Consider the following 18,464-nt stretch of genomic DNA (forward strand, 5'->3'; position numbering starts at 1 on the left):
TATAACACTGATAATGATTAATATTAATTAGTAACATTAATAATTTTACCAATGATAATGATTAATATTAATTACCAACATTAATAACTAAACCAATGAAATAATTAATATTATTAATATTATGACTAATATTGATCATCAAAATTTTGTTAATATGATATTAGCTATTAATAAATAGTAATATTGATAACAGTAAAAATAATGTTAATAATTAATATTAATTTACATTAATATTTGTAATTAATATAAATGATAAAAATAAATGCTTAATAATTAATAATAATATTACTCCTAATACCGCAGTGGGTTTCCACCCATCTGTGATATTGTTCCTAATATCCGGGGGGGAGAGGATGATATTACTCCCAATATTGCAGAGGGTGTAGGCCTCCCCTGTGATATTTTCCCTAATATCCAAAGGTGGAGAGGATGATATTTCTCCTAATTTCGCAGGGAGTGTACACCACTCCTGTGGTATTGTTCCTAATATCCATGAAGGAGAGAGGCTGATATTACTCCCAATATTGCAGGGGTTGTACACCCTCCCAGTGATATTGTTCCTAATATCCAAAGGAAGGAGAATGATATTACTTTTAACATCGCAGTTAAGGTACATCCCCGCTGTGATATTGTCTTTAATATCCAAGGGAACAAGGATATTACTCCCAATAATGCAGAGGGTGTACACCCCTTCTGTGATATTGTTTCTAACATCAAGTAAGGGAGAAGATGATATTACTCCCAGTATCGCAGGGGGTGTACACCCCACTGTTGTATTGTTTTTAGTACCCAGCGGGGAGAGAATGATATTGCTCCCAATATAGCAGGGGGTGTACACTTCTCCTGTGACATTGTTCCTAAGATTCACGAAAGGAGAGAATGATATTACTCCCAATATGGCTGAGGGTGTATATCCTCCTTGTGACATTGTTCCTTATATTTAGGGCGGGAGACGACAATATTACTCCCAATATCACAGGGGGTGTACAACCCCCTTGTGATATTGTTCGTAATATCCAGGTAGGGAGAGGACGATGTTACTCCCAATATCGCAAGGGTGTACACCCCTCTGTGATATTGTTAATAACATCCAGGGGAGAGAGGATATTATTACTCCCAGTATCACAGGGGGTGTACACCCCCCCCGGTGATATTTTCTCTAATATCGAGTGGGGGAGTGGGTGATTTAAATACAAATATCGAAAGAGGTGTACACCCCTCTGTGATATTGTTCCTAATATCCAGGGGAGGAGAGGTTATTACTCCTAATATCGCAGGAGGTGTACACCTTTGTTGTGACATTTTTCCTAATATCCGGGGAAGGGAGAGAATAATATTACTCCCAACATCGCAGGTGCTTTACACCTTCTTGTGATATTGTTCATAATTTCGAAAGGTAGATGTGATATTACTCCCAATATTGTAAACACGCTGTGTGGACACCCCCCTCTCACATGGCTTGTAATATCCGGGGGGGAGGGGGGTTATATTACTCCCCATTTGGTGTGGGGGGGAATGGACACCTGCCTGTCATATGGCTCATAATATCCAGGTGGGGAGAGGGGGCTGATATTACTCCCCATATGGCGTGGGGTGGACACCCCCCTGTCATATGGCTCATAACATCCAGTGGGGGAGAGGATGGTATTACTCCTAATATCGAGGGGAGTGTGCACCCCTTCTGTGATGTTGTTCCTAAAATCCAGAAAGTGAGAGGATGAGATTACAAGGGGGTGTATATCCTCCTTGTGATATTGTTATATTGTTCCTAATATTTAGGGAGAGAGATGACAATATTACTCCCAATATCGCAGGAGCTGTACACCCCCTTGTGATATTGTTCCTAATATCCAGGTGGGGAGAGGATATTACTCCCAATATCACAGGGTGTACACCCTTCTGTGATATCATTCCTAATATCCCGGGGGGAAGAGAATGATATTACGCCCAATATCACAGGGGGTGCCCACCCCCTCGGTGATATTTTTCCTAATATTCAAAGGGGGAGAGGATGATATAACTCCCAAAATCGAAGGTGGTGTACACCCGGTTTGTGTTCGTAATATCCAGGTGGGGAAGAGCATGATGTTACTTCCCATACGGCAGAAAGTGTACACCACCCTTGTGATTTTTTTTTAATATTCAAAGAGGCAGAGGATGATAATACTTTCAATATTGCAGGGGATGTACACCCCCCTGTGATATTGTTTGTAATATCCAGGAGGTGAGAAAATGAAATTGTTCTCAATATCAAAGAAGGTGTACATCCCCCACCCTGTGATATTGTTTCTAATAACCATGAGGGAAGAGGATAATATTCCTTCCAATATCGCACGGGGTGTACACCCTCCCAGTTATATTGTTCCTGATATCCAAAGGAAAGAGGATGATAGTACTCCCAATATCGCAGTTAAGGTATATCCCCCCTGTGATATTGTATCTAATATCCAAGGGTGTTATTACTTGGATATTATTACTTCCAGTTACTTGGATGATATTACTCTCAATAATGCAGAGGGTGTACACTCCTTCTGTGATATTGTTTGTAATATCCAGTAAGGGAGAAGATGATATTATTCCCATTATCACAGAGGGTGTACACCCCCCCGCTGTGATATTTTCTCTAATATCGAGTGGGGGAGTGGGCAATATTAATACCAGTCTAGAAAGAGGTGTACACCTCTCTGTGATATTGTTCCTAATATCCAGGGAGGAGAGGATGATATTACTCCCAATATTGCGGGAGGTGCACACCTTTGTTGTGATATTTTTCCTAATATCCGGGGAAGGGAGAGAATAATATTACTCCCGATATAGCAGGTGCTGTACACCTTCCTGTGATATTGTTCATAATTTTGAAAGGGGGATATGATATTACTCCCAATATTGTAAATGTGTTGTGTGGACACCCCCTCTCATATGGCTTGTAATATCCAGGCTGGGGAGAGGAGGGTGATATTACTCCCCATATTGCGTGGGGTGGACACCCTCCTGTCATATGGCTCGTAACATCCAGGGGGGAAGAGGAGGGTGATAGTACTCCCCATATGGCGGGGGGTGGACACCCCCCTGTCATATGGCTCATAATATCCGGGGAGGGAGGATGATATTACTTTCAATATCGCACGAGTGGTACACCCCCTGTGATATTGTTTCTAATATCTAGGATGGGAGAGTATGCTATCACTCCCAATATCGCAGGGGCTGTACACCCCTTCTGTGATATTGTTCCTAATACATAGAAAGGGAGAAGATATTATTCCCAATATCGCATGAGGTGAACACCTTTTTTGTGATATTGTTCCTAATATCTGGGGGGTGGAGTGGAGATGATATTACTCCCAATATCGCAGGAAGTGTACACCATTTTTTTGATATTGCTCCTGATATCTAGTATTGGAGAGGATGATATTACTTCCAACGTCGCAGGAAGTGTACACCTCCCTGTGATATTGTCCCTAATATGCAATGGGGGAGAGGATAATAGTATGCCCAATGTCGCAGTGGGTGTACACACCCCGCCTGTGTGATATTTTTCCTAATATCCAGGAGCGAGAGAATATTACTCCCAATATCGCAAGGGGTGTACAACACCCCATACTATGGTTTGTAATTTCCAAAATTGAAGAGAATAATATTACTTCCAATATCGCAGAAGGTGTAAAACCCCCTACGATAGTGTTCACAATGTTGAAGAGGATTATATAAATGCCAGTATCGCCCTCATGCCCTCCTTTGCGAAAGGTAGATTCTCAGCTGCAACCAGCCCCAGTCCCAGGGGAAGAAATCTAAACCCTTACACAAAATTGAGGTCTTGACTATTACTTAGAACTGATATTTTAATTTTACTAAATTGAGGCTATATTGTATGACATGAAATAGCTAAATAACTTTACGTACCTGTGTGGTAAAAAGCACCTAAGATAAAATTTACCATTGTAACTCTTTTTAAACATACAGTTCAATAGTGTTAAGTACATTTACATGTTTTGCAATGGAGCTCCAGAGCTTTTTCATCTTGCAAAATTAAAACTCTATATCCATTAAAAAGAAACAACTCCAAACAATGAGAACACATGGACACAGGGAGGGGAACATCACACACTGGCGCCTGTTGGAGGGTAGGGAGCTAGGGGAGGGATAGCATTAGGAGAAATACCTAATGTAGATGACAGGTTGATGGGTGCAGTAAACAACCATGGCAAATGTATACCTATATAACAAATTTGCACATTCTGCACATGTATCCCAGAACTTAAAGCATAATAAGAAAAACAAGAAAACAAACAAACAAGAAAAACTCAACTCTTTTCTGCTCTCCACCCTCCTCGCCAACCGCGTAGTCCCTAGTAATCACCATTCCACAGACAAAGAACTTTTTATGTTTCCTGACAGTGACTAGAAAGGCATGGGTGGGGACAGAGTGGGTGGGTGTGTGTGTCCTGTGTGAGTTTTGGGGGATGATGGAGTAAGATCCCCAGAGAGTAGATCTAAGGACACAGTGAGAGACAATAGAGTTGCCTGTTTTCCCTAATGGTGAAACTTAGTTACAGATCTGTGTTTGCTACTGGGCAGGGTTTGTCTTAGTTGTCCTATCCTCGGTGTCTGGCATGGAGCCTGCCATGTAGTAGGCATTCAATAGAGATCTGTGAATGAATGGATGCATTTTATGTAACTGTTGTTGTTTTGCAAAATGTATGTTTGTCATAAGTTTTCATAAAAGGTGCTAGAAGATAGAATACTTGGAGTCAGTATAACTTGAAGTCAATAGACCCTGACAGGAGGAACTTGGGAGAGAGTGAGAAAGATGAGAGAAAGCAGAATAGGGTGAAGTATTCTTGCCACTTGCTGCTTTCTTGTTTCTCTCTTTCACTAAGGAGGGGAACCATCCTTCCTTGCTGCTCTAACCCCAGTGCTCCTGCTTACACACTTTTGTGCCTCCCACTTGCTAACTCAGCCTGCTGTGAATGCCGCTGCCAGTGTCCCTTCCCCAATCCAGAATAACCCCATTTCTGTGTGTGGCAAACCTTTGGCCATGCAGCTGCTGGCACCATGCACAGCCTTCCTGGCCATGTAGCTGGCTCTCCACTGCACTGCCCCTGGAGAAACCCCTCCTCTCTGCCCCTTCTCAGCTCTAGCATGGACATGCCCTGCTTTTGCCCTCTCTGGTCATCCAGTTCTCTGAAACTGTTGGGGCCCAGCACCTAAAGGGGGGAACTTCTTCCATTTTCCATTTCCTCAGATTCAAAAAACAAAAACCAAAAAACCCCAGCATAGCCTGACTCATTGTAGGCATTCAATATGTGTTCATTTCTACCTTCACCTCCTCAAGAGCACAGCCTCCAATCTGCTGGCCTCTAAGCAGTCCATGCACTGGCTTCATCCTCTCTAAGCATCCCTTTCACAATGGGGACCAGAAATGTCAGGGGCAACAATGTTTTTCATAGCACAGCCTTTGAAATTCTGCCTCCAGCCTCGTTCTCTGGTCCAGCCAATCTCCTCACTGTCCTAGCCCAAGCCTTGCTGGCCCTGGCCTCCCTGAGTTGTTTCATCAGCCTCCAGTACCCACCCTACTCCATCTCTGGCCAGGTCCTGTGCTCCCTTCCCAGCCCTGTTCACATCCCACTGGCCCTAAGACAGCTTCCCTGGTCCTTGCCATCTCACTGATCACACTTTCCTGCACATTTCTGTAGCATTTAAATCCAGAACTCTCCCATGTGTCACTTGTTTTATATTATTGTTTCATTTTGTATTATTTCCTGTTATTTTACAATTGCTAGCCTTTTCTCCCTGTGGGGGCTTTGCATTATCTCAACTTAGTTAAGCCAGAACTATGTTTCCCAAAATCTCTTTCCCCGTATGGCTTTGGATTAAGGTTGGCCAAAGGAGAAATTTGCTCAAGAATTTGAAGGCTGAAAAAAAGCAGCAACTGTGATGTTCCGAAGGTCAATGTTGAGCACCTGGTCCAGGTCGCTGCAGAGCTGTGTCCCATCTTGCAGATGTGGGTCCATAGCCAGAACCCTTGCTCCTAGAGCTCTACCTGATCCCATCTCTCAGCTCCCAGAGTCCCAGCCAGGCATGTGTGAAGCACTGTGGCAGAGGGTGCCATCTTCTTATTGTGATCATTACCACCAAAGAAATTGGAGGTGGTGACAGACAGGCATGGGTTTTAGTTTGTCTTTGTGGGTTCTAGTTTGTTCTCATGGGTTCTGGTTTGTCCTTGCTTTCTCCCACATTATGTGCAGCTTTTCTTCCTGACTGATGGCCCTGTTGACCTGCAGTGACTTCTGGCCACCACTAGACACAAAGGCATCAGCCTTCCATAGACTTCTTCATCAGCTCGCATAATTGCATATAGTCTAATTGGTATAATAAATTCCTTATTGCATATCATGCATAGTAGTTCTGCTTCTCTGATTGAATTCTAACAGATACATTCCCCCTTAGGTTATAGAAACCTTGAAGAAAAGGGCCAGTGGTTCATGCCTGTAATCCCAGCACCTTGGGAGGCCAAGGCTTGAGGATTGCCTGAGCCCAGGAGTTTGAGATCAGCCTGGGCAAATAGAGCAAAAAAGTTAACTGGGCATGGTGGCATGTACCTGCAGTCCTGCGTGCTTGGAAGGCTGAGGCAGGAAGATCACCTGAGCCCAAGAGTTTGAGGCTGCAGTAAAGTATCATCACACCACTGCATTCAAGCCTGGGCAACAGAGTAAGACCCTCTCTCCCTCTCTCTCTCAAAAAAAAAAAAAAAAAAAAGAATGATATCCCTTTTACCCCTGGAATCTATGCCTGTGATGATCAGCAAAATCTTATTTTAGACTTTATGGACCACACAAAGTCTCTGTTGCTTCTCTCCACCTCTCCCGCCCTTCCCTTCCCCACTTCCTTCTTCTAGTACTACTATTTCTTCTACTTCTTCTAGTACTACTATTTCTTCTACTTCTTCTCTACTTCCACATTTCCTCCTCCTCTTCCTGCTTTATTTTCTTCTCCTCCTTTTCTTCTTCTCCTTCTTCCTCCTCCTTTACAACTTAAAAAAAATGTAAAACTATTTTAGCTTACAGACCATACAAAAGCAGGCCATAGTTTTTGGATCCTTGGTGTATTCTAGACCAATCATTCTCAAAGAAGTGGCACTGCACTCTAGAAAGTATTTTTTTTTGGGGGGGGGGACAGGCACACTGATTGGTGGTATTACTACATTTATTAGGCAAGGTCTAGGGATGTTGAACATCCTGGAATATACGAGGCAGTCCCACCCAAGAAGGAAAAACACATACAGTATTCAAATTTGAGTCACCCAAATAACACTTCTGGCAGTGGTCTGCATCTGCAGCTGTCAATTCCATAGTGATTTATGTGTTTAAATGTAAACATCTGACTACTTCTTCATCTTGCAGGTTAGTTTTGCCTGAGCATTTCAACAATTTTCTTTATTTTATTTTATTTTATTTTATTATTATTATACTTTAAGTTTTAGGGTACATGTGCACAATGTGCAGGTTAGTTACATATGTATACATGTGCCATGCTGGTGTGCTGCACCCATTAACTCATCATTTAGCATTAGGTATATCTCTTATGCTATCCCTCCCCCCTCCCCCCACCCCACAACAGTCCCCAGAGTGTGATGTTCCCCTTCCTGTGTCCATGTGTTCTCATTGTTCAATTCCCACCTATGAGTGAGAATATGCGGTGTTTGGTTTTTTGTCCTTGTGATAGTTTACTGAGAATGATGATTTCCAATTTCATCCATGTCCCTACAAAGGACATGAACTCATCATTTTTTATGGCTGCATAGTATTCTGTGCTGTATATGTGCCACATTTTCTTAATCCAGTCTATCATTGTTGGACATTTGGGTTGGTTCCAAGTCTTTGCTATTGTGAATGGAACCACAATAAACATACGTGTGCATGTGTCTTCATAGCAGCATGATTTATAGTCCTTTGGGTATATACCCAGTAATGGGATGGCTGGGTCAAATGGTATTTCTAGTTCTAGATCCCTAAGGAATCACCACACTGACTTCCACAATGGTTGAACTAGGTTACAGTCCCACCAATGGTGTAAAAGTGTTCCTATTTCTCCACATCTTCTCCAGCACCTGTTGTTTCCTGACTTTTTAATGATTGCCATTCTAACTGGTGTGAGATGGTATCTCATTGTGGCTTTGATTTGCATTTCTCTAATGGCCAGTGGTGATGAGCATTTTTTCATGTGTTTTTTGGCTGCATAAATATCTTCTTTTGAGAAGTGACTGTTCATGTCCTTCACCCACTTTTTGATGGGGTTGTTTGTTTTCTTCTTGTAAATTTGTTGGAGTTCATTGTAGATTCCGGATATTAGCCCTTTGTCAGATGAGTAGGTTGTGAAAATTTTCTCCCATTCTGTAGGTTGCCTGTTCACTTTGATGGTGGTTTCTTTTGCTGTGCAGAAGCTCTTTAGTTTAATTAGATCCCATTTGTCAATTTTGGCTTTTGTTGCCATTGTTTTTGGTGTTTTAGACAAGAAGTCCTTGCCCATGCCTATGTCCTGAATAGTAATGCCTAGGTTTCCTTCTAGGATTTTTATGGTTTGAGGTCTAATGTTTAAGTCTTTAATCCATCTTGAATTAATTTTTGTATAAGGTGTAAGGAAGGGATCCACTTTCAGCTTTCTACATATGGCTAGCCAGTTTTCCCAGCATCATTTATTAAATAGGGAATCCTTTCTCCATTGCTTGTTTTTCTCAGGTTTGTCAAAGATCAGATAGTTGTAGATATGTGGCATCATTTCTGACGGCTCTGTTCTGTTCCATTGATCTATATCTCTGTTTTGGTACCAGTACCACGCTGTTTTGGTTACTGTAGGCTTGTAGTATAGTTTGAAGTCAGGTAGCGTGATGCCTCCAGCTTTGTTCTTTTGGCTTAGGATTGACTTGGTGATGCGGGCTCTTTTTTGGTTCAATATGAACTTTAAAGTAGTTTTTTCCAATTCTGTGAAGAAAGTCATTGGTAGCTTGATGGGGATGGCATTGAATCTATAAATTATCTTGGGCAGTATGGCCATTTTCATGATATTGATTCTTCCTACCCATGAGCATGGAATGTTCTTCCATTTCTTTGTATCCTCTTTTATTTCCTTGAGCAGTGGTTTGTAGTTCTCCTTGAAGAGGTCCTTCACATCTCTTGTAAGTTGGATTCCTAGGTATTTTATTCTCTTTGAAGCAATTGTGAATGGGAGTTCACTCATGATTTGGCTCTCTGTTTGTCTGTTATTGGTGTATAAGAATGCTTGTGATTTTTGGACATTGATTTTGTATCTTGAGACTTTGCTGAAGTTGCTTATCAGCTTAAGGAGATTTCGTGCTTAGACAATGGGGTTTTCTAGATATACAATCATGTCATCTGCAAACAGGGACAATTTGACTTCCTCTTTTCCTAGTTGAATACCCTTTATTTCCTTCTCCTGCCTAATTGCCCTGGCCAGAACTTCCAACACTATGTTGAATAGGAGTGGTGAGAGAGGGCATCCCTGTCTTGTGCCAATTTTCAAAGGGAATGCTTCCAGTTTTTGCCCATTCAGTATGATATTGGCTGTGGGTTTGTCATAGATAGCCCTTATTATTTTGAGATACGTCCCATCAATACCTAATTTATTGAGAGTTTTTAGTATGAAGCGTTGTTGAATTTTGTCAAATGCCTTTTCTGCATCTATTGAGATAATCCTGTGGTTTTTGTCTTTGGTTCTGTTTATATGCTGGATTACATTTATTGATTTGCGTATGTTGAACCAGCCTTGCATCCCAGGGATGAAGCCTACTTGATCATGGTGGATAAGCTTTTTGATGTGCTGCTGGGTTCGGTTTGCCAGTATTTTATTGAGGATTTTTGCATCAATGTTCATCAAGGATATTGGTCTAAAATTCTCTTTTCTCGTTGTGTCTCTGCCTGGGTTTGGTATCAGGATGATGCTGGCCTCATAAAATGAGTTAGGGAGGATTCCCTCTTTTTCTATTGATTGGAATAGTTTCAGAAGGAATAGTACCAGTTCCTCCTTGTACCTCTGGTAGAATTCAGCTGTGAGTCCTTCTGGTCCTGGACTCTTTTTGTTGGTAAGCTATTGATTATTGCCACAATTTCAGAGCCTGTTATTGGTCTATTCAGAGATTCGACTTCTTCCTGGTTTAGTCTTGGGAGGGTGTATGTGTCGAGGAATTTATCCATTTTTTCTAGATTTTCTAGTTTATTTGTGTAGAGGTGTTTGTAGTATTCTCTGATGGTAGTTTGTATTTCTGTGGGATTGGTGGTGATATCCCCTTTATCATTTTTATTGCGACTATTTGATTCTTCTCTCTTTTCTTCTTTATTAGTCTTGCTAGCAGTCTATCAATTTTGTTGAGACTTTCAAAAAACTAGCTCCTGGATTCATTAATTTTTTGAAGGGTTTTTTGTGTCTCTATTTCCTTCAGTTCTGCTCTGATCTTAGTTATTTCTTGCCTTCTGCTAGCTTTTGAATGTGTTTGCTCTTGCTTTTCTAGTTCTTTTAATTGTGATGTCAGGGTGTCCATGTTGGATCTTTCCTGCTTTCTCTTGTGGGCATTTAGTGCTATAAATTTCCCTCTACACACTGCTTTGAATGTGTCCCAGAGATTCTAATATGTTGTGTCTTTGTTCTTGTTGGTTTCAGAGAACATCTTTATTTCTGCCTTCATTTTGTTATGTACCCAGTAGTCATTCAGGAGTAGGTTGTTCAGTTTGCATGTAGTTGAGTGGTTTTGAGTGAGTTTCTTAATCCTGAGTTCTGGTTTGATTGCACTGTGGTCTGAGAGACAGTTTTGTTATAATTTCTGTTCTTTTACATTTGCTGAGGAGAGCTTTACTTCCAACTCTGTGGTCAATTTTGGAATAGGTGTGGTGTGGTGCTGAAAAAAATGTATATTCTGTTGATTTGGGGTGGAGAATTCTGTAGATGTCTGTTAGGTCTGCTTGGTGCAGAGCTGAGTTCAATTCCTGGGTATCCTTGTTAACTTTCTGTCTCATTGATCTATCTAATGTTGACAGTGGGGGTGTTAAAGTCTCCCATTATTTTTGTGTGGGAGTCTAAGTCTCTTTGTAGGTCACTCAGGACTTGCTTTATGAATCTGAGTGCTCCTGTATTGTGTGCATATATATTTAGGATAGTTAGCTCTTCTTGTTGAATTGATCCCTTTACCATTATGTATTAGCCTTCTTTGTCTCTTTTGATCTTTGTTGGTTTAAAGTCTGTTTTATCAGAGACTTGGATTGCAACCCCTGCCTTTTTTTTGTTTTCCATTTCCTTGGTAGATCTTCCTCCATCCTTTTATTTTGAGCCTATGTGTGTCTCTGCACATGAGACGGGTTTCCTGAATACAGCACACTGATGGGTCTTGAGTCTTTATCCAATTTGCCAGTCTGTGTCTTTTAATTGGAGCATTTAGTCCATTTACATTTAAAGTTAATATCGTTATGTGTGAATTTGATCCTGTCATTATGATGTTAGCTGGTTATTTTGCTCGTTAGTTGATGCAGTTTCTTCCTAGCCTTGATGTTCTTTACAATTTGGCATGATTTTGCAGTGTCTGGTACTGGTTGTTCCTTTCCATGTTTAGTGCTTCCTTCCAGAGTTCTTTTAGGGCAGGCCTGGTGGTGACAAAATCTCTCAGCATTTGCTCGTCTGTAAAATATTTTATTTCTCCTTCACTTATGAAGCTTAGTTTGGCTGGATATGAAATTCTGGGTCGAAAATTCTTTTCTTTAAGAATGTTAAATGTTGGCCCCCACTCTCTTCTGGCTTGTAGAATTTCTGCTGAGAGATCCACTGTTAGTCTGATGGGCTTCCCTCTGTGGGTAACCCGACCTTTCTCTCTGGCTACCATTAACATTTTTTCCTTCATTTCAACTTTTGTGAATCTGACAATTATGTGTCTTGGAGTTGCTCTTCTCAAGGAGTATCTTTGTGGCATTCTCTGTATTTCCTGAATCTGAATGTCGGCCTGCCTTGCTAGATTGGGGAAGTTCTCCTGGATAATATCTTTCAGAGTGTTTTCAAACTTGGTTCTATTCTCCCCGTCACTTTCAGGTACACCAATCAGACATAGATTTGGTCTTTCCACATAGTCCCATATTTCTTGGAGGCTTTGTTCATTTCTTTTTATTCTTTTTTCTCTAAACTTCCCTTCTCACTTCATTTCATTCATTTCATCTTCCATCACTGATACCCTTTCTTCCAGTTGATCGCATCAGCTCCTGAGGCTTCTGCATTCTTCACGTAATTCTCGAGCCTTGGCTTTGAGCTCCATCAGCTCCTTCAAGCACTTCTCTGTATTGGTTATTCTGGTTATACATTTGCCTAAATTTTTTTCAAAGTTTTTAACTTCTTTGCCTTTGGTTTGAATTTCCTCCTGTAGCTCAGAGTAGTTTCATTGTCTGAAGCCTTCTTCTCTTAACTCGTCAAAGTCATTCTCCGTCCAGCTTTGTTCCATTGCTGGTGAGGAGCTGCGTTCCTTTGGAGGAGGAGAGGCGCTCTGCTTTTTAGAGTTTCCAGTTTTTCTGCTCTGTTTTTTCCCAATCTTTGTGGTTTTATCTACTTTTGGTCTTTGATGATGGTGATGTACAGATGGGTTTTTGGTGTGGATGTCCTTTCTGTCTGTTAGTTTTCCTTCTTACCGACAGGACCCTCAGCTGCAGGTCTGTTGGAGTTTGCTAGAGGTCCACTCCAGACCCTGTTTGCCTGGGTATCAGCAGAGGTGGCTGCAGAACAGTGGATTTTCGTGAACCACGAATGCTGCTGTCTGTTCTTTCCTCTGGAAGTTTTGTCTCAGAGGAGTACCCTGCCTTGTGAGGTGTCAGTCTGCCCCTACTGGGGGGTGCCTCCCAGTTAGGCTGCTCAGGGATCAGGGGTCAGGGAACCACTTGAGGAGGCAGTCTGCGCGTTCTCAGATCTCCAGCTGCGTGCTGGGAGAACCACTGCTCTCTTCAAAGCTGTCAGACAGGGACATTTAAGTCTGCAGAGGTTACTGCTGTCTTTTTGTTTGTCTGTGCCCTGCCCCCAGAGGTGGAGCCTACAGAGGCAGGCAGGCCTCCTTGAGCTGTGTTGGGCTCCACCAAGTTAGAGTTTCCTGGCTGCTTTGTTTACCTAAGCAGGCCTGGGCAATCATGGGCGCACCTCCCCCAGCCTCGCTGCCACCTTGCAGTTTGATCTCAGACTGCTGTGCTAGCAATCAGTGAGACTCCATGGGTGTAGGACCCTCCGAGCCAGGTGTGGGATATAATCTCCTGGTGTGCCGTTTTTTAAGCCCATTGGAAAAGTGCAGTATTAGGATGAGAATGGCCTGATTTTCCAGGTGCCGTCTGTCACCCCTTTCTTTGACTAGGAAAGGGAACTCCCTGATCCCTTGCGCTTCCCAAGTGAGGCAATGCCTTGCCGTGCTTCAGCTCGCGTACAGTGCGCTGCACCCACTGTCCTGCGCCCACTGTCTGGCACTCCCTAGTGAGATGAACCCAGTACCTCAGATGGAAATGCAGGAATCACCCATCTTCTGCATCACTCAAGGGAGCTGTAGACCAGAGCTGTTCTTATTCGGCCATCTTGGCTGTCCTCTGCGAGCGCATTTCAACAATTTTCAATCTTTATTTCTTTAAGTAGTTTTTCTGTCCCTCCTCCTCCCAGGAATTCCAAATACACTTATATTAGGTGGCTTAAAGGCATCCCATAGCTTCATGATGATCTACATTTTTTTTAGTATTTTTTCTCCCTGTGTTTTATTTTGGATAATTTCTATTGCCATGTTTGAAAATTCACTTGTATTTTATTCTGCAATTTCTTTCTTTTTTCTTTTTTCCTTTTTTTTGAGATGGAATCTCACTCTGTCACCCTGGCTGGAGTGCAGTGGTGCTATCTCCGCTTACTGCAAGCTCCGCCTCCTGGGTTCATGCCATTCTCCTGCCTCAGTCTCCCCAGCAGCTGGGGCTACTGATGCCTGCCACCATGCCCGGCTAAGTTTTTGTATTTTCAGTAGAGACAGTGTTTCACCCTGTTAGTCAGGATGGTCTCGATCTTCTGAACTCATGATCCTCCTGCCTCAGCCTCCAAGGTGCTGGGATTACAGATGTGAGCCACCGCACCCAGACATTATTCTGCAATTTCTAATCTGCTATTAATTCCATCCAGTGTATTTTTCATCTCACACATTGTAATGTTCATTTCAAGAAATTTAATTTGGGTTTTTTTCCTATATCTTCCATAGTTTAAAGGCCCAATCTTTAGCTTATGGAACATATGAAATACAGTTACATCAATGCTTCAAGCATACTTATCTGCTAATTTTATTATCTTATCTACTAATTCTATCATTGATTTTTATCCTCATTTTGTGTCATATTTTTTGCCTCTTCACATCCATGATGATTTTTGATTAGATAACAGAGATCACCAATTTTACCTTATTGGCTTCTTGCATGTTTTTATATTCTATAAATATTCCTGAGCTTTGTTCTGTTATACAATTAGGCTACCTGGAAAAGTTTGAGCCTTCCAGACCTTGCCTGTAAGCTTTGATAGGTGATAAGAATAGTATTTGGTCTAGGGTTGTTTTGCTCACTACTGTGGCAGAGCCCTTCTAAGTACTCTATCTTCATGAATTATGAAATTTTCTATTCTGACTGATGTTAACAGGGACTGTTTCTGGCCCCCTGTGAGCACTGGGAATCCTCTAATCCCTTTAATCTTTGCAGATGATTCTTTTTCTATTCTCAGGCAGTTTTCTTTCCTTTTTTCTTTTCCTTTCTTTTCTTTTTTTTGAGACAGAGTCTTGCTTTGCCTCCCAGGCTGGAGTGCATGATCTTGGCTCACTGTAACCTTGGCCTCCCGGATTCAAGCAATTCTCCTGCCTCAGCTTCCTGAGTAACTGGGACTACAGGTGCCTGTCACCATGCCAAGCTAATTTTTGTATTTTTAGTAGAAACGGGGTTTCACCATGTTGGCCAGGATGGTCTCGATCTCCTGACATTGTGATCCACCTGCCTCAGCCTCCCAAAGTGCTGGGATTACAGGTGTGAGCCACTGCGCCTGGCCTCTCAGGCAGGTTTCTTACCTGCATACTCTGATCACTACTCTGTTAAATAGTCAAGGAGGATAAGTATTCTCTTCAGATTTCCAGAGCTCTGTCTCTGTACAGCCCTCTCCTCCTCAATATTCTGCCCTGTGAATTCTAGCCACGTTGGCCTTCCCAGACTTACAGTTCTGTCTTCTCAACTCAGGAAGATCTCTGAGCTCCATCTGCACTCTTCCTTCCTGTGCTGTGGCCTGGAAACTTTTGGGGCTAGCCTCCTTTGTTTCTCATCTCTTGAGGATCACTGCCCTTTGTTGCTTGATTCCAGTGATTGATTCCCTTTGTTGCTTGAGGGTCATAGTTTCATATATTTTGTCCAGTATTTTTGTTGTTTTAGGTCAGAAGGTAATTTTAGTCTCTGTTACTCCATCTTGGCCAGAAGTGTAAGTCACTTACCTATGCATTTATATGTGAAAATACTGCACATGTAGTTTTAGTTTAAGCTATTTTTTAAAAATCTCCTTCATTTTCCATTTAGCATTCTATTTAGGTTATTACATTGATTTTTTGGAAATTCTGTTACTGGCAGTTTCTATTGCCTATCAATTTCATTTAAAGATAGTACATAGGATATTCTAAAATAGCTGTTGAACAAAGAGAAAATTGGGCCTGATAGGGTGAGAATCACAGCTCTAATACCTTGAGTGACCTTATAATGTATTGTCCAAAGGAGATACTTTTGACAGTTAAAGATGGTGTTGTTAGTAATTATATCAGGACCATGGCCTAAAGCAGGACTATCCCAGGCATCCTGGGAAATATTTGTATCCCATCTCTATTTTATGCCTTTATACAATTCTTTACTTAATTCTAAAGCCTTTATTGAGCCTGCTTTCTTTGTGCAGCTGAGTGCCACATGCTGACATCACTAAGATCAATAAGGCAAACTCTGAAAGATGTATAGAGAAACAGGAGATGGTTCTTTATAATGCAGTGTGATCTGTGCTCCAATAGAGGTGAGCACAAGGGCCTTATGGAAGCTCAATGAAGAGCATGTCTGATGGCAGGGTAGGGTTCTTAGGGTAGAGAAGAAGAGTCGAAGTATGTTCATAGGGACCGTGGGATGAGAGGTGGTGGGAAAGGTATTCCAGACAGTGTGTGTCAAGGCCAAGAGCCAGGGGAACACAGGTAGACCTTTTTTTTTTCTTTTTAAATTCCGAGATGCAAGAGTGTTCTGATTGGCTGGAAAACAACGTACATGGGAAGCTATATGGAAATGAGTGGAGAAAGGTAATACTTGTGGCAACAGCAGTTAATATTTAGTGCCCACTTACTACATGCTGGACATAGTTCCTGGTACTCTGAACATATTCGCTCATTTAATCATTACAACAGCCCTATGAGGTAGGTACTATTATTATCCCCATTTTCAGGTGAGGAATCTGAGGCCCAGAGAGCGTAAGTACATTGCCCAGGGCCACACAGCAAGTATGTGGTAGGTTCTGGAGCTGAATGCAGAGTCCCTTCACTCTAAACTCCTGAGAGCCAGATGCTACAAGGCCTTGTTATTCCAAGTGGAGGAATGCTAAGGACATCATCCTGCAGATGACCAGGAACCCCTGAAGCATTTGAAGCAGGGGAGTGACTTAAAACAAGGTGGTATAAGAAAGTGCTCCTAGAGCAGCAACAAAGTTGGGTGTAGTGGATGTCTCCACTAGTCACAAGGGGTAGTAAGAGGTTGAGCTAAAGCAGCTGCAGCAGGGATGCAGAGGATGCATTCCCTGAACCCTTATAGGCAGAGTCCTTTGGCCTCAGTGACTATGGCGAAGGGTGCAGGGGAGAAGCCCAAGAAGATGCCAGGTATCTGGCTTATGCCCCTGTGTGAACGTGAAGCCTCTCACAGACATGTAGGTTACAGGAGGAAAAGCAGGTTTATTTGGTTAGGAGGCTTCTAGACCATGACTTCCATTTTAGCCATGTAGTTTTTGAGATGCTTGTACAAGTTCTAGGTGGAAACGTCCAGGAGGCAGTGGGGAACTTAAAAGTAGATCTCAGGAGAGAGGCTTGGGCCAGAGGGCTTGGGGAATCATCAGCATGGGAGTGGGAGGAGAGCTGGTATTTGGATGAGATTGTAGTGGAGCATGAACAGAGTGGGAAGAGGTGGTGATGAACCCAGGGACTCCACTGTGTGGTAGATGGCTGTGAGATTAGGAAGCAATGAAGGAGGCCGAGAATGATGTTGGAGAGGAGCAACAACAAGGAATAAATGAGTTGCGTGTGCTCCAGAGGGGCCAAATAAAGACTGGATTTGGCTCTCACAGGTCATACATGAAAGATTCTTGGAAACAAAAGGAAAGCTGCGGTGGTTTAAGGGGCATATTCGGTTTCTAGGTCAGCTGTCACAAAATACCAGAAACTAGGTGTCTTGTTAAAACAACAGAAATTTATTCTCTCACAGTTTTGGAGGCTAGAAGTTCAAAACAAGGTGTTGGCAGCACCATACTCTCTCTGAAGATGCTAGGAAGAATCTGTTACGTGCCTTTCCATTTGCTTCTGGGGTTTCCTGCAAGCCCTGACCTTCCTTGGCTTGTAGATGCATCACCCCAGTTTCCGCCCGATCATCACATGGCCTCCTCTCTGTGTCCATGTCTGTGTTCCCTCTCCTGTCCTTCTAAGGACACCAGTCACAGTAGGTTAAGGGTGCACTCCTAACTAATTACATCTGCAACAACTCTATTTCCAAATAAAGTCACATTCTAAGATTCCTAGGAAGAACATGAATTTTTGGGAGTGTGTGAATACTGTTCAACCTGGGACATGGAGTAAATAAATGGCCAGGAATATTACAGATTACTTTAAGCTAGAGAGGGAGATAGGGTTAAATGTAGGACTTTTTAATTTTTTTCCAGGACGGGAGAGGTTTAAACATGTTACTACATTGAATAAATGAAAGAGCCATGGATGTGGAGAGGCTAAAGATTCTGAACTAAGTGCAAGTAATTGATAGCATAAGCTCCCAAGGGGCTGGGGCCTGAAGCGCAGATGGATGGATCAACAGTGGGCAGAACTGGGGCATGGGAGGGGTGTGCAGATGCAGATGTGTTTGAGGGTGGGGGGCCAGAAGCTGAGTGGGGCGAAGTGTGACAGGGCAGCTCTGAGCACCCTGGAGGTGTTCACCAAGCAAATCAAGAGCAGATGGCAGAGCAAGCAGCTGAAATAACAGCTTGCGAAATCAGCCCTACTTTGTGGGGAGAGGATTAGTTAAGGATTCCAGCCATGGGAACCAAGAAGGGGAGATAATCTGTTCATGCCTATAATGAGGCTTTGGGGGAGCAGTTTTAGCCTTAACCCGGAGAATGTTTTAGAAGGCGAGAGAGAGGAGCCCTGCGATCATGTGAGCCCCTCACTT

At 42.4% G+C, this 18,464-nt stretch overlaps 1 long non-coding RNA gene across 1 annotated transcript; it reads left to right on the forward strand.

Annotated features, from left to right (window-relative positions):
- The first annotated feature begins 15,865 nt into the window (after positions 1 to 15,865).
- On the forward strand, positions 15,866 to 17,817 carry LOC129007276 (uncharacterized). The gene is made up of 3 exons (XR_008492276.2): positions 15,866 to 16,071; positions 16,277 to 16,345; positions 17,514 to 17,817. It is a non-coding gene; the product is annotated as an uncharacterized LOC129007276 (long non-coding RNA).
- The last annotated feature ends 647 nt before the right edge of the window (positions 17,818 to 18,464 follow it).

The sequence above is a fragment of the Pongo pygmaeus genome, chromosome 9 (assembly GCF_028885625.2).
Source record: "Pongo pygmaeus isolate AG05252 chromosome 9, NHGRI_mPonPyg2-v2.0_pri, whole genome shotgun sequence".
NCBI classification, from domain to species: domain Eukaryota; kingdom Metazoa; phylum Chordata; class Mammalia; order Primates; family Hominidae; genus Pongo; species Pongo pygmaeus.